This window comes from Bos grunniens, chromosome 14 (assembly GCF_055505025.1).
Source record: "Bos grunniens cultivar Pamir isolate PY7600 chromosome 14, Bosgru_T2T1.0, whole genome shotgun sequence".
Lineage (NCBI taxonomy): Eukaryota > Metazoa > Chordata > Mammalia > Artiodactyla > Bovidae > Bos > Bos grunniens.
In genome coordinates, this window is record NC_141178.1 from 6150437 (window position 1) to 6166311 (window position 15875).

Here is a 15875-nt window from a genome sequence, read left to right on the forward strand (position 1 = left end):
CTTCCGGCGCACTACGTCCGCGGGCGGGCAATGCCCCATTTGGTGGGACGTAGTGGCACTCTCCCCTGCGCCCGCTGGGACGCGGCCCGGAAGATAGCGACTTTCTGGCTGCAGACTTCTACCCATCCTAGGAGTCTGTCTTGGCTTTGGCACAAGGGCAGATCAGCATTCCGTAATTTACGTCAGATCAGATCAGTCGCTCAGTCGTGTCCGACTCTTTGCGACCCCATGAATCGCAGCACGCCAGGCCTCCCTGTCCATCACCAACTCCCGGAGTTCACTGAGACTCACGTCCATCGAGTCAGTGATGCCATCCAGCCATCTCATCCTCTGTCGTCCCCTTCTCCTCCTGCCCCCAATCCCTCCCAGCATCAGAGTCTTTTCCAATGAGTCAACTCTTCGCATGAGGTGGCCAAAGTACTGGAGTTTCAGCTTTAGCATCATTCCTTCCAAAGAAATCCCAGGGCTAATCTCCTTCAGAATGGACTGCTTGGATCTCCTTGCAGTCCAAGGGACTCTCAAGAGTAATTTATGTATGCAAATACAAAATGCTTTAAAAAAAAAAAAAATTCTCTGCTGCCTCCAGAGGTGGGGAGAATGCTGGTACTGGAGGGTCCGTTAAGGAAATAAATGCTTGGGAGGATTAAACTATTCTATGTAAAGGAAAGAATGAAGGAGGAGGAGGATGTCAGAGAGAAGCCAGAGACAATGACCAGCCTAGGGACTTCCCTCCTGGTCCAGTGGCTAAGACTCCATACTTTCAACTTAGAGGGCCTGGGTTCCATCCCTGGTGAGGGAACTGATCCCGCATGTTGCAACTAAAAGTCCACAATCTTCACCTAACAAGGGGCTTAGCCGAATGAACAACGACCTGCCAAAACTGATGCAGTAAGAAGGACTAGAAAGAGGAAGCTTTTGGGCAGAAGGTTGACAGCTGTTATATGCTTTGGATTGTATGGTATGAAACCCCTGGCTTCCCCTCAAAATATTCAGTATTGTGGGCCTTGCTTCTCACTGGACTAGAATTCTTTTGAAGGGAAAGAAGAGGTTTTGAACCTACCTCAGAGTTGATGTGAGAGAAAATACAGGCTGAAAACCTAGTAAATGGATTACATGAAAAATTTTTATGGCCAATAAGGGAAGATAGTTACAGTTTTGTTTTTTAATTAGGTTACACTTATATAGTACTTTTAATACTATGTAGTGAATTAACACACACTTTCATTTCATTTGATCTTCCCAACTACATTGTGAAGTGGTATCCAAAATTAATAAACAAGTGAACTATAGCTTAAAGAGTTTTATTATTCAAGGATACATAGCTGGTAAGTATTGATTGGTCGTTGCTCAGTCCTGTCCAACTCTTCTCGACCCCATGGACTGTAACCCACCAGGATCCCCTGTCCATGAGGTTTTTCAGGCAAGAATACTGGAGTGGGTTGCCATTTCCCCCCTCTAGGGGATTTTCCCAACCCAAGGATCCAACGCCCATCTCCTGTGTCTCCTGCATTGGCAGGCGGATTGTTTATCATGGAGCCATCAGGAAAGACCAGTAAATATTGGTAGAAGGGTTGAATTCATGTCTTCCAACAACAAGTTCAAAGTTTCATCTATGGGATTTCTCCTTCCACCGGTTGATCAACCACATTTCTTCAGGATTATATCAGTGATATCCCTATTGTGTTTATTCTTAAAGCATTTTGTAAAAGATATACAGGTCCTTTCCACAATTTACTTTCTCTTTAAAAAAAATTTCTACTGGTAGCTTTCTCAATATTGCTGAATAATAGGTTTTTACCACTGAATGGCATCATAATCCTGAGATTGACTTTCTGATATTTAAACCAGAGTTAAAATTTTAATTAAATTTTTTATTTTGAAAAAAAAAATCTAGATCCTTAGAAAAGTTGCAAGAAATCTGATATATTCTTTGCCATCCATTATTTTTAGATCCTTAGAAAAGTTGCAAGAAATCTCATATTTTCTTCACCTAAATTCATCCATGATTAACATTTTGTCGCATTATCTTTGTTTAAATATCATACATATAACATGTATATTTTATTCCTGTTATTATTTTCTATTATTGAACTTGTTAAGAGTAGATTACACATATCATGACTCTTCAAGCCCAGAAACAAGGACATTCTCTTATTTAGTCCTAGTGAAGTGAAGTGAAGGTCGCTCAGTTGTTTCTGACTCTTTGCAACCTCATGGACTATACAGTCCATGGAATTCCCCAGGCCAGAATACTGGAGTGGGTAGCCTTTCCCTTCTCCAGGGGATCTTCCCAACCCAGGGATCGAACCCAGGTCCCCCACATTACAGGCAGACTCTTTACCATCTGAGCTACCAGGGAAGCTCAATAATACTGGAGTGGGTAGCTTATCCCTTCACCAGCAGATCTTCCCCACCCAGGAATCAAACTGGTGTCTCCTGCGTTGCAGTTTAGTCCCAGTACAATGATCAAATTCAGGAAATCAAAGTTGACAGAATATTATTGTTTAATATACAAGGTATGCTTATTGTCCCAATGCTTTCCTTCATAGTAACAATTTTCCCCAACTCAGATAAAATCCTGATTACTTGTTGTGTTTAATTGTCCTGTTTATTTAGTCTCCTCAAGTCTGTGATATTTCTCTCTTGGCTCCAGGGACAGTATCTTTGCTTACCTCCCGTGAGCCTCAGATTTCCCTCTGTGATATTTTTTCTGTCAGGATTCCTTCCCATTCTATTTACTTCCTTGTCACCCTCCCCTGTCCCCTGATCACACTCCACTATTCCTTACCTAGGTAATTCCTATTCATCTTTCAACTCTCTGTCCAAATGTTACTTCCTCAGAGAAAATTTTCTTGATTCCCCTTAGTATATTTTCATTTTCTTTATGACTCTAAGCACATTTCATAATTTATTTTATATATTTGTGATTATTTGTCAATCTGGAATAAATTTTAAAGATAACAATGATAAGAATCAATAATATGTGCCTTCACTATACTGTAACCTCAATGATGTGTCAGATTTTTGCATATAATAGGGCCTGACACAATTTCTTCACTCATTAAACAAATATATTTTGCTCTTCTATAGTATGCCTGGGAGAAGTCAATGGCACCCCACTCCAGTACTCTTGCCTGGAAAATCCCATGGATGGAGGAGCCTGGTGGGCTACAGTCCATGGGGTCACCAAGAGTCAGATACGACTGAGTGACTTCCCTTTCACTTTTCACTTTCATGCACTGGAGAAGGAAATGGCAACCCACTCCAGTGTTCTTGCCTGGAGAATCCCAGGGACAGGGGAGCTTGGTGGGCTGCCATCTATGCAGTCGCACAGAGTCGGACACGACTGAAGCAACTTAGCAGCAGCATAGTATGCCTGATATTCTTCTAGGCTGAATGAATAATTCTTAGTGGAGTATATATTTCAGCTGGGAAGAGATAGTAAACAAGATAAAAGATATGATAGATAATAAAAGATATAATGTGTGTGTTAGTCACTCAGTCGTGTCTGACTCTTTGCAACCCCATGGACTATAGCCCACCTGGCTCCTCTGACCATGGGATTCTCCAGGCAAGAATACTGGAGTGGGTGGCCATTGCCTTCTCCAAAGATATGAGACAGTGCTAAATGCTGAAAAGGAAGATAAGCAGGAAGGGGTATAGGTATGCTTCTTTGTAGGCATTACAGTTTTAAATAGGTTGGTGGCCACAGAAGAAATCACTGAGTGAGAAGGGGGAATGAGTCATTGAAGATATATGGGGGCAGAGCATATCATGTGGGGGGAAATTAAAGTGCAAAGGCCTGAATTAGGAAGTCAAGCGACATTTTCTCTGAACATAAGGGCTTCCCTGGTGGCTCAGATGGTAAAGAATCTGCCTGCAATGCAGAAGACCCAAGTTTGATCCCTGAGTCAGGAAGATCCCCTGGAAGAGGAAATGACAACCCATTCCAGTATTCTTGCCTGGAGAATTCCATGACAGAGGAGCCTCGTGTGGTAGAGTCCAGAAGTCCTAAAGAGTTGACACAACTGTGTGACTAAAACTAACTAACTAGCACTCTAAATTGAATGAGCAAGGAGGAGAGTATTAAGAAGAGATAAGGTCAGAGAAGAGATGGGGACCAAGTAATGTAGGACCTCATAAACCATTGTAAGTGTTTTCCCTTTTTTTCTTTGTATGATTGTATGTGACACAGGCTTTCCAGGTGTCTCAGTGGTAAAGAATCTGTTTGACAATGGGGAAGATGCAGGTTCTACCTCTGGGTCAGGAAGATCCCCTGGAGTAGGAAATGGCAACCTGCTCCAGTATTATCGTCTGGAAAATTCCATGGACAGAGGACCCCTTGTGGGCTGCAGTTCATTGGGTTGCAAAGAGTTGGATATGACTGAGCACACACACACACACACATGACACAGTCTAATTTACATTTTAATTAGATTCTTCTGACAGTTTTGAAAACAGACTAGGGGAGCTGGTAAGGAAGCAGTTACTAGGATTTACTGTAATCTAGAAAGAAATTGTGGTGACTTGGACTAGGCTGGAAAATAGTCAGAAGCCAGACGTAATTTGAAGGCAGAGTTGATAGAATTAGCCAACACCCTGGACCAGATGAGGTGGGATCTGACAAAGGCAAAGATTTCTCCAAATGTTTTGGCCCAAACAGCTGACATTACTTGAGATAAAGACTCTGGGAGACACAGATTTGGGAAGGAAGATCAGGAGGGTATATTTGTACATTTATATTTGAAATGATTATTAGACATCTGTGTTAGCCACTCTTCAAGATGGTCCACAATGGTCTTAACTCCTGAATATACTCCTTTGTGGGATTCCATCTCAAATTAGATATAGTTAGTTCAGTTCAGTTGCTCAGTTGTGTCTGACTCTTTATGACCCCATGAATCACAGCACGCCAGGCCTCCCTGTCCACCAACTCCCGGAGTTGACTCAAACTCATGTCCATTGAGTCGGTGATGCCATCCAGCCATCTCATCCTCTGTCGTCCCCTTCTCCTCCTGCCTCCAATCCCTCCCAGCATCAGGATCTTTTCCAATGAGTCAGCTCTCCCCATCAGATGGCCAAAGTATTGGAGCTTCAGCTTCAACATCAGTCCTTCCAATGAACACCCAGGACTGATCTCCTTTAGGATGGACTGGTTGGATCTCCTTGCAGTCCAAGGGACTCTCAAGAGTCTTCTCCAACACCACAGTTCAAAAGCGTCAATTCTTCGGCACTCAGCTTTCTTCACAATCTGACTCTCACATCCATACATGACCACTGGAAAAACCATAGCCTTGACTAGATGGACCTTTGTTGGCCAAGTAATAGCTCTGCTTTTTAATATGCTATCTAGGTTGGTCATAACTTTCCTTCCAACAAATAAGTGTCTTTTAATTTCATGGCTGCAATCACCATCTGTGGTGATTTTGGAGCCCAAAAAAATAAAGTCTGACTCTGTTTCCATTGTTTCCCCGTCTATTAGCCATGAAGTAATGGGACCAGATGCCATGATCTTTGTTTTCTGAATGTTGAGCTTTAAGCCAACTTTTTCACTCTCCTCTTTCACTTTCATCAAGAGGCTTTTTAGTTCCTCTTCACTTTCTGCCATAAGGGTGGTATCATCTGCATATCTGAGGTTATTGATATTTCTCCCAGCAATCTTGATTCCAGCTTGTGCTTCTTCCAGCCCAGCATTTCTCATGAGGTACTCTGCATATAAGTTAAATAAGCAGGGTGATAATATACAGCCTTGATGTACCTTGACTTTCCTATTTGGAACCAGTCTGTTGTTCCATGTCCAGTTCTAACTGTTGCTTCCTCACCTGCAGATAGGTTTCTCAAGAGGAAGGTAAGGTGGTCTTGTACGCCCATCTCTTTCAGAATTTTCCACAGTTTACTGTGATCCACACAGCCAAAGGCTTTGGCATAGTCAGTAAAGCAGAAATAGATGTTTTTCTGGAACTCTTTTCCTTTTCCCATGATCCAGCAGATGTTGGCAATTTGATCTCTGGTTCCTCTGCCTTTTCTAAAACCAGCTTGAACATCAGGAAGTTCATGGTTCACATATTGCTGAAGCCTGGCTTGGAGAAGCTTGAGCATTACTTTACTAAAGTGTGAGATGAGTGCAATTGTGTGGTAGTTTGAGCATTCTTTGGCATTGCCTTTCTTTGGGATTGGAATGAAAACTGACCTTTTCCAGTCCTGTGGCCACTGCTGAGTTTTCCAAATTTGCTGGCAGATTGAGTGCAGCACTTTCACAGCCTCATCTTTCAGGATTTGAAATAGCTCAACTGGAATTCCATCACCTCCACTAGCTTTGTTCATAGTGATGCTTTCTAAGGCCCACTTGACTTCACATTCCAAAATGTCTGGCTCTAGGTGAGTGATCACACCATTGTGCTTATCTTGGTCATGAAGATCTTTTTTGTTCAGTTCTTCTGTGTATTCTTCCCACCTCTTCTTAATATCTTCTGCTTCTATTAGGTCCATACCATTTCTCTCCTTTATTGTGCCCATCTTTGCATGAAATGTTCCCTTGGTATCTCTAATTTTCTTGAAGAGATCTCTAGTCTTTCCCATTCTGTTGTTTTCCTCTATTTCTTTGCATTGATCGCTGAGGAAGGCTTTCTTATCTCTTCTTTCTATTCTTTGGAACTCTGCATTCAGATGCTTATATCTTTCCTTTTCTCCATCTTTGACTGTGAAGAATAAAATCAATCTGATTTTGGTGTTGACCATCTGATGATGTCCATGTGTAGCGTCTTCTCCTGTATTGTTGGAAGAGAGTGTTTGTTATGACCAGTGTGTTTTCTTGGCAAAACTCTATTAGCCTTTGCCCTGCTTCATTACATACTCGAAGGCCAAATTTCCCTGTTACTCCAGGTGTTTCTTGACTTCCTACTTTTGCATTCCAGTCCCCTATAATGAAAAGGACATCTTCTTTGGGTGTTAGTTCTAAAAGGTCTTGTAGGTCTTCATAGAACCGTTCAACTTCATCTTCTTCAGTGTTACTGGTTGGGGCATAGGCTTGGATTACCGTGACATTGAGTGGTTTGCCTTGGAAACGAACAGAGATCATTCTGTCGTTTTTGAGATTGCATCCAAGTACTGCATTTCGGACTCTTTTGTTGACCATGATGGCTACTCCATTTCTTCTAAGGGATTCCTGCCCACAGTAGTAGATATAATGATCATCTGAGTTACATTTTCAAATTAGATATAGACTGGTTTATTTGACCACTGGAATATGGCAAAAGTGATTGTATATGACTCCTGAGGCTAAATCATAAAACTCATTAAGCTTTTGTTGTGGTCTTTTAGATTGTTTGCCCTGGGGCAAGCCAGGAGCCGTAGGATACTCAAGCAGCCCTACTGAGAGGGGCCGGTGGGAACGAAGCTGAGGTCTCCCACCAGCAAAGTGCACCACTGTTACATGTAAGCAAGCCATCTTGGAAGTGGATCCTCCAGCCCCAGAAGACAGCTGCAACCCTGAAGAATACCTGCCTGCAATTCTCATGAGAGATGATGAGCCAGAACCACAGAGCTAAGCCACTCTGAAGTTCCTGAGACACAGAATTTATATAATAAATGACAACTTTATTTTTGTCATCAGTCAGTTCAGTCTCTCAGTAGTGTCCGACTCTTTGCAACCCCATGGACTGCAGCATGCCAGGCCTTCCTGTCCATCACCAACTCCTGGAGTTTACTCAAACTCATGTCCATCGAGTCGGTGATGCCATCCAACTATCTCATCTTCTGTTGTCCCCTTCTCCTCCTTCCCTCAAGCTTTCCCAGCATCAGGGTCTTTTCCAATGAGTCAGCTCTTCATATCAGGTGGCCAAAGTATTGAAGTTTCATATTCAACATCAGTCCATCCACCCAGGACTGATCTCCTTTAGGATGGACTGGTTGGATCTCCTTGCAGTCCAAGGTACTCTCAAGAGTCTTCTCCAACACCACAGTTCAAAAGCATCAATTCTTCGGTGCTCAGCTTTCTTTATAGTCCAACTCTTACATCCATACATGACCACTCGAAAAACCATAGCTTTGATTAGATGGACCTTTGTTGGCAAAGTAATGTCTCTGCTTTTAAATATGCTGTCTAGTTTGGTCATAACTTTTTTCTTTCCTTAGTCATATCTCATTGAATTTAAGTTTTTATTGGAGTATAATTGCTTTACAATGTTGTGTTAGTTTGTGCTGTACAACAAAGGGAATCAGATAAATGAATACATATATCCTCTCCTGCTCAGACCTTCCTCACTCTTTCCTGCCCATCCGACCCCTCCTGGTATCACAAAGCACCAAGCTGAGCTCCCTGTGCTGTACAACAATCTGCTTTACACATGATAGGGTATATATGTCAATGCTACTCTCTCAATTCATTTTACCCTCCCTTTCCCTCTCTGTGTCCAGAAGTCCTTGCTGCATGTCTGTATCTCTATTCCTGCCCTGCAAATAGGGTCATCAACACTATTTTTCTAGATTCCATGTATATTGTTTTTTCTTTTTCTGACTTACTTCATTTTGTATGACAGAGTCTGGGTTCATCCACATCATTACAAATGACTCAGTTTCACTCCTTTTTATGGCTGAGTAATATTCTGCTCGCAAAGAGTCGGACACAACTGAGCGACTGAACTGAACTGAACTGAATGTTCATTGTATGTATATATCATATCTTCTTTACCCATTCATCTATTGATGGACATTTAGGTTGCTTCCATGTCCTGACTATTATAAATAGTGCTGCAATGAACACTGGAGTACATGTATCTTTTTCAGTTATGATTTTCTCAGGGTATATCCTGCCCAGTAGCAGGATAATAAATGACTACTTAATTGCAAGCCCCTAAATTTGGAGTAATCTGTTATGGAGTAGTAGATAACTAATACACCCCCAAAGTAGAAAGCTGGAATCTAGAGTTTCAGGATTTGGAAGTTTGGTAAACTTCACAATATAGATGGAGGACCTCCCTGGTGGCCCAGTGGTTAAGAATCTGCCTGCTAATGCAGTGAGCTTGGGTTCAACCCCACAAGCCTGGGAGCAACTAAGCCCTTGTGCCACAGCTACTGAACACTCATTCTAGATCCTGCAAGTCTCAGCTACTGAGCCGAGTGCTGCAACTACTGAAGCTCATGTGCCCTGGAGCGTGTGTTCCGAAACAAGAGAAATCACCACAATGAGAAGCCCACGTTCTACAATGAAGAGTTGCACCCACTTGCAGCAACTAAAGAAAGGCCATGCACACAAAATACATAATAAATAAATAATTTTTAAAAATAATATAGATGAATTTCAAAGCTGTAAGGCTAGATGAGATAGCTAAATGTTTGGATGAAGATAGAAAAAAGGAAAGTCAAGATCTAAACCCTGGGGCACTCCAGTGTAAGAACTGGGAATAGGAGGACCAAAAACCAAAGGATATATGAAGGAATAACAAGTGAAGTAGAAGAACACCAAAAGAATACATATATATATATATTTTTGTATTTCTCGTTCATTTTAGCATCCCTTTTCATCCCTTTAAATCTCCGGCAGGTGTTTAGTCCCATGTCTATTTGTTCTTTGTTTCTAGAACCTTGTTATGCCTGATACATAATAATCATTCAATACATGTTGAATAAAAGAGCGCATAAATAGGTACAAAAGTAGAATGGAATTAAGACTATAGTTTGAGAAGAATAAATAAGTTAATCAGCAACGGCACTGTCCATTTAGATGAGAGAATGCTTATTGGACACTAAAAGTACAAAACCATTTCATTGTACTCTGCTCCCAGTGGTAGTGGAGACAGAGGTCATCAAAGTTGGTATTGATATTATGTATTCTGAAAATTTTGAAACTTGCAACAAAATTAAGGTAACCCAAGGACCTTCACTTTACTGTTAAAACAGAATAAAAACCAAAACATAAAGGTTGTTTTTACCAATCTTTTAGTAAAAACAAAATAAGATACTTCTCTTTCCTTTCTGCTATGTTCCAACCACAAAGATTGCTTCTGTTCCTGCAGTTTGCCAAGTCTAGACTTGCCTTTGCCCCTGCTGTCTTTCCTCTGCCTTCAGATCCTCTTCACATGACTGGCTCTTTAAATAAAATACCGTAACCTTAGAGAGGCCTTCTCTGTCTGAATAGGCTCTCATTATCCTCAAGTCCCTTTCTGTCACATTGTGTTGTTGTTCATTCATCCAGTCATGTCTGAATCTTTGTGACCCCATGGACTGCAGCACGCCAGGGCTCCCTGTCTCTCACCATCTCCTGGAGTTTGCCCAAGTTCACGTCCATTGCATCAGTGATGCCATCCAGCCATCTCATCCTCTGAAGCCCTCTTTACCTCCTGCCCTCAATTTCTTCCCAGCATCAGGGACTTTTCCAATGAGACGGCTCTTCACTTCAGGTGACCAAAATACTGGCGCTTCATCTTCAGCATCAGTCCTTCCAATGAATATTCAGGGTTGATCTCCCTTAAGACTGACTGGTTTGATCACCTTGCTGCCCAGGGGACTCTCATGAGTCTTTTCCGGCATCACAGTTCAAAGGCGTCCATTATTTGGCATTCTGTCTTTACGGTCCAGCTCTCACAACTGTACGTGACCGTTGGGAAGACCAGAGCCTTTACTATATGGAACTTTGTCAGCAGAGTAATGTCTCTGCTTTTCAACACAATGTCTAGGTTTGCCATAGCTTCTATCACATTACTCTGTATTATTTTCCGCATAGTACAATAATGTGAACAATAATCCATGTCAAGGTTGCAACAATGAGCTTTACTCAAGGGCCTTAGGAATTGCAATTTGGGAGACAAGGACTTGGGTAAAAACCAGAAGAGTGCTTCTGGAGAGAGAGCCAGGGGCTTATAAAGGCAGATACTATGAGGTTATTAAAGTTGTCTGGTGAGAATTATGCTGATTCTGATGCAGAAAAGAAGATATTTCTTCTTAATGGGGAGCTGTTACTAGGGTCAGATAAATATCTTGAGTCTCATGGATTTTGGGCAGATGGTCTAGATGCTCCTACTAAGAGTCCACCTGAGCTGAGATGTGCATGTCTCACTCCCTCAAGGGTTCCTGGCTCCATTTTAGGAAGCTCTTTTAGCAATATCTACTCCATTTCGATTTTTCTCTCACAGCACTTATGGTTATCTGAAATCATTTTGGTTCTTTTAATAACCAAAATGATAGGTTCTTCCTCTAGAATAGAAGCTTCTGTTTTTTTGCTAGTTTATCCCATCTCTATAGAACAATGCTTGGCACGAAACAAGGACCCAGGAGGTGTTGAGTAAAGGAAGGAATCTTCACTTGCTTTGATACAATTATACTTTGCATATTTTTGGATTAAAAGAGAAGCCTGGTTTAGAAGTCTGTATTTCTTCATTTACTTTCCCATATCTTCCGTAATTAAAAAAAATTATCCTTTGCCCATTTTTCTATTTTTTTGAAAGCAATTTATACTTAAGATACTAACCCTTTCTTTGAAAGTCAGTTTTGTAGCAAATATTTTTTTCTCATGTTTGCCTATTGATCTTTGTCCCGTTTTTTTGGGCGGAAGTTCAGATTTCAAGCAGTCAAAGGTAGCAATGTTTTCCATAATACCGATAATTTGTTTTAACTCAGGCAGCATCAAGTCACAGTTAGGTGGGGTGCTTAGAGATTACTTTGAATCTGTGAATTCGGGCAGTAGGCCAATTACTTAGCTATCAAACCTCAAGTTACTCGTATTTTTCTAATTTGCAAAATGGGGATAATGGCACTAAATACGTCACAAACTGGGAGGACTGAATGAAATTAAGAATATCAAATAATTCCGATAGTGTGCACATTGAAAGCGCTCTAACAGTGGTTCAGTTCAGTTCAGTTCAGTCGCTCATTTGTGCCCAACTCTTCGCAACCCCATGGACTGCAGCATGCCACACCTCCCTGTCCATCACCAACTCCCGGGGGTTTACTCAAACTCATGTCCATTGAGTCGGTGATGCCATCCAACCGTCTTATCGCCTATCGTCCCCTTCTCCTCCTGCCTTCAATCTTTCCCAGCATCAGGGTCTTTTCAAATGAGTCAGTTCTTTGCATCAGGTGGCCAAAGTGTTGGAGTTTCAGCTTCAGCATCAGTCCTTCCAATGAATATTCAGGACTGATTTCCTTTAGGATTGACTGGCTTGATTTCCTTGCAGTCCAAGGGACTCTCAAGAGTTTTCTCAACGTAACAGAGGGTAGGAGTTAGCACTTGTCTACTTTCATGCTGAACCTGATTCTTTTCTGGTTCACAATGCGGTCTAAATTTTCTCAAATGTAAATTCTTATATTTTCAGGAATTTATTTTGGTGTACCGGATAACTTACTTTAAAAGCCTGAAGTTTCCTAGGGGTTTTCAGTAAGAAACCAGTTTCCGGCAGGCAGTGGCCGAGGTGGGCGGAGCCGACCTCAGCCCCGCCCCGCCCCTCAACCGGGCCCCGCCCTGCCCCTCGTCCGGGCCCCGCCCCATCCCCGCCTCGTCCCTCGGCCGGCCCCAGCCTCGCCTCGCCCCTCAGCCCCGCCCCGCTTCGCCAATCATCCCCGCCCCTCGCCCCGCCCCTCCACCCCGCCCCTAGGCCTCGCCCCTCGACTGGGCCCCGCCCATCAGCCCTGGCCCTGCCCCGCCCCTCGGTCCGCCCCTCGGCCCCGCCCCGCCCTTCGGCCGATCCCCCGGGTTTCCTTGGACTCACGGCAACTGGAAGACTGTGCGGTGTCCGCCTGCCGGGTCCTTACGGAGGGACTCCCATCCCTGTGGCCGAGCCGTGAGTGGGGACTCTCCTCTGCTTCGGGCCCGGTGTGGCGGGGCACCCGGAACCCAGCGGTCCCCTGGAGAGGAGAAGGAGCCAGGTCGGGAGAGCCGGGGATCCGCGCGACTGGGCCGGGCCGCACTCGCGCTGCGGGCGCATCCGGGGCTCCGCGCGGCCCGGACTCGGCCGGGCGCATGGGGCCTCTGCAGCCGCTGGACGGGCGATCGGCGACCGACCCAGGGCCAGAGTTGCCCGGAGTCTTCCGGGGGATCCGGAGCTCCGGGCTCAGCTCCGGGCTACAAGGCGCCGCCTGCGCTTGACCTCTGGTGCCCGGGAACCCACAGCCTCCTCCGGCGGGGTGGCGGGTTTGCGGCCCGGGGAGACACGCGGACTCGCGGCCCGCTCTGTGTTTCGCTAGTACCGGGGGGAGCGGGGCGCGCCTCAGTAGCGGGGGACCCCAGGGGAGCTGCCAGATCGTGGGGTGGACAAAAGTCACTCCATATAGGGGTAACGCAGGAGGCTTCGGGAAGGCGTATCCTAGCGGCTCCAGTTCCGGCTCCAGCTTCGAATTTCTAAGGTTTAGTGTTTTGGGCTCACTACCACCGAGGGCGTGGAGGAAGTGCGGTTAGGTTTGTTTTGCATTACCAGAACCTCTGGGAGACCGAGCAAACCTATCACTGACGTTACCTGTGATGGTGATCCACACTTTCTGTTTATCCTCGGTATTATCTTTCCGTGGCTGCCTCTGTAACTGCTAATCAGGTAGGAGGAAGAGTGGCATTGAGTGCACCGAGTACTGGTTACAGGATGGCACAAACCCTGCTAGACAACTTTCCTATATGTTAGTTCACTGAGTGCTCACAACCATCAGCTTAAGTGGTATTGCTATTTCGTTTCATACTCGAGGAAACTCAGATTGCATAAGTTTCCAAATTGCACAAGGATTAAGTGGTAGTAGCATTAGAACTGAAATTCAGATCTGTATGATTTCTGCACCCAGGCTTTATGGCCTAATGTGAAAAAACATTATTGGGGCTTTTCTGATGACTCAATGGTAGAGAATCCACCTGCTAATGCAGGAGAGGAGGGTTTGATCTCTGCGTTGGAATGATTCCCTGGAAAAGGAAATGGCAACCCACTCCAGTATTCTTGCCAGGAAAAATCCTATGGACAGAGGAGTCTGGCTGGCTACAGTCCATGGGGTCGCAAAGAGTCAGACATGACTTCGCGACTGAACAACAACGAAGAATATTATTACTCTTTGGGATAAGATGGATACCAAGGTTTGAGATCTATTCTTTGAGATTTGTTAGCTGTATGACCTTGGGCGGGTTGCTTAGCCTTTTAGGGCCTGTTTCTGCACTTGTAAAATAGAGATAAAATACCTCCTATGTCATAGGGTTGTTATGAAGATTGAATAAGATCTTTTTGGACCACACTTAGCCAAGTGTCTGGCACATAGTGGTGAACTATATATAGCAACATATATCCCACTGTTGTCATTAATTGTGGACGGCAGACTGCACCTCTGAGTGCTGCCAGCTAGCACTTATGCGGACCTAGAGCAGAGGCAGAGGGAAGCAGAAGAGGGTCAGAAGGGAAAGCTGAGGACAGATGGCACGGATGGTGGCGATTATGGGCGTGCCAGTGATCTGTGCGGCCCAGGGCCACTCTTCTGCTTTCATGAGAGTTTTTTAAAAGGCAGTTTGTTATAGCTGATGAACTGGAAAAACATCCCACTCTGGGCTGAAAACATTCTGAGAGGTGTCTGGGAGGGGACTGTGCTGAGGACTCCCGCCTGTGAGGGGGAGCGCGTTTCCACAGGGCCTGGCACAGCCTTTCAGGATTTCTTCTCCCAGATCGAGCGCCTGAAGAAAGGAGAAAGACAGGAGATTTCAGGTTGGGGAAAACAAAACACCTCTTTGCCTTTTCACTTCAGTTCAGTTCAGTTGCTCAGTTGTGTCCGACTCTTTGTGACCCCATGAATTGCAGCACGCCAGGCCTCCCTGTCCATCACCAACTCCCGGACTTCACCAGACTCACGTCCATCGAGTCAGTGATGCCATCCAGCCATCTCATCCTCTGTCATCCCCTTCTCCTCCTGCCCCCAATCCCTCCCAGCATTAGAGTCTTTTCCAATGAGTCAACTCTTCGCATGAGGTGGCCAAAGTACTGGAGTTTCAGCTTCAACATCAGCCCTTCCAATGAACACCCAGGACTGATCTCCTTTAGGATGGACTGGTTGGATCTCCTTGCAGTCCAAGGGACTCTCAAGAGTCTTCTCCAACACCACAGTTCAAAAGCATCAATTCTTCAGCGCTCAGCTTTGCCTTTTAAGAGTTGGTAAATGGCTGGACACTTCTTCTAATTTTACCTGTAGCTGTGGACACTTTATAGACAATGATATTCATTTTCACTCAAAGTTAAGGCAGCCTAAATGTTGCAAATTTGTACAGCCTCTTTACAGGGCTCTCACTGTTGCCCTGAGTATTTCCTCCTGTAGCATGGGTCCAGACACCCAGCTCATACCGCACCCTAGCTCCTGTCAGTTCTCGTGTGGCTTTGGACACAGTTTACTTGCCCTCTTTTTTTTTCCAGTTATTCCTGTGATTTTTTTTCTCCTACTATTATTATAATTTACTTTTCTGTTTCTTTTTTCAAAACTTTATTTAGCCAGTGATTTACTATACTGGAAAATATGCCTATCAGCAAAACCTAGAGAGTTAAAGTAGGATGTGAAAGTTGATTCAATAACACTTGAACTTCAAGGATTTGTGATTGGCTACTCTTGTACATCAAAAGCATGATCTTTCAGGTAGCTCTCTCAACAAGGATTAATACTACTTCCACTGGTGCCATTCAACAAGTTGAAGAGTCCAACTTTGGCCATTCCTTTAATTTACCCATTATTACCTTCACCCTATAGGCCAGCTTCCTTCCCACCAATATTTTCCCTTCCTGTTCTTTCTTACCTTTTAAGGATTGCTAATTGGTTAAAGTCCAGACAATTAAGTAGAATATTTGGTAGAAGATTTAGTAAAAGATTGGCTGAGAAGAAGGTTTAAATTAACATCTAAAAGTAAAGTATCATAGATTTAATTTGACTACATTATTTGA

General features: G+C 43.9%; 1 protein-coding gene across 4 annotated transcripts in view; it reads left to right on the forward strand.

Moving 5' to 3' along the window:
* Positions 1 to 12683: 12683 nt before the first annotated feature.
* Positions 12684 to 15875, forward strand: part of CPNE3 (copine 3) — a 48635-nt gene continuing 45443 nt past the window's right edge. For 2 of the 4 annotated variants that reach the window (XM_086335857.1, XM_086335854.1), the window contains exon 1: positions 12684 to 12858. The gene's annotated coding sequence lies outside the window, so the exon portion shown is untranslated. The remainder of the gene's footprint in view (positions 12859 to 15875) is intronic. The other 2 variants (XM_086335858.1, XM_086335855.1) reach the window with 1 other exon arrangement.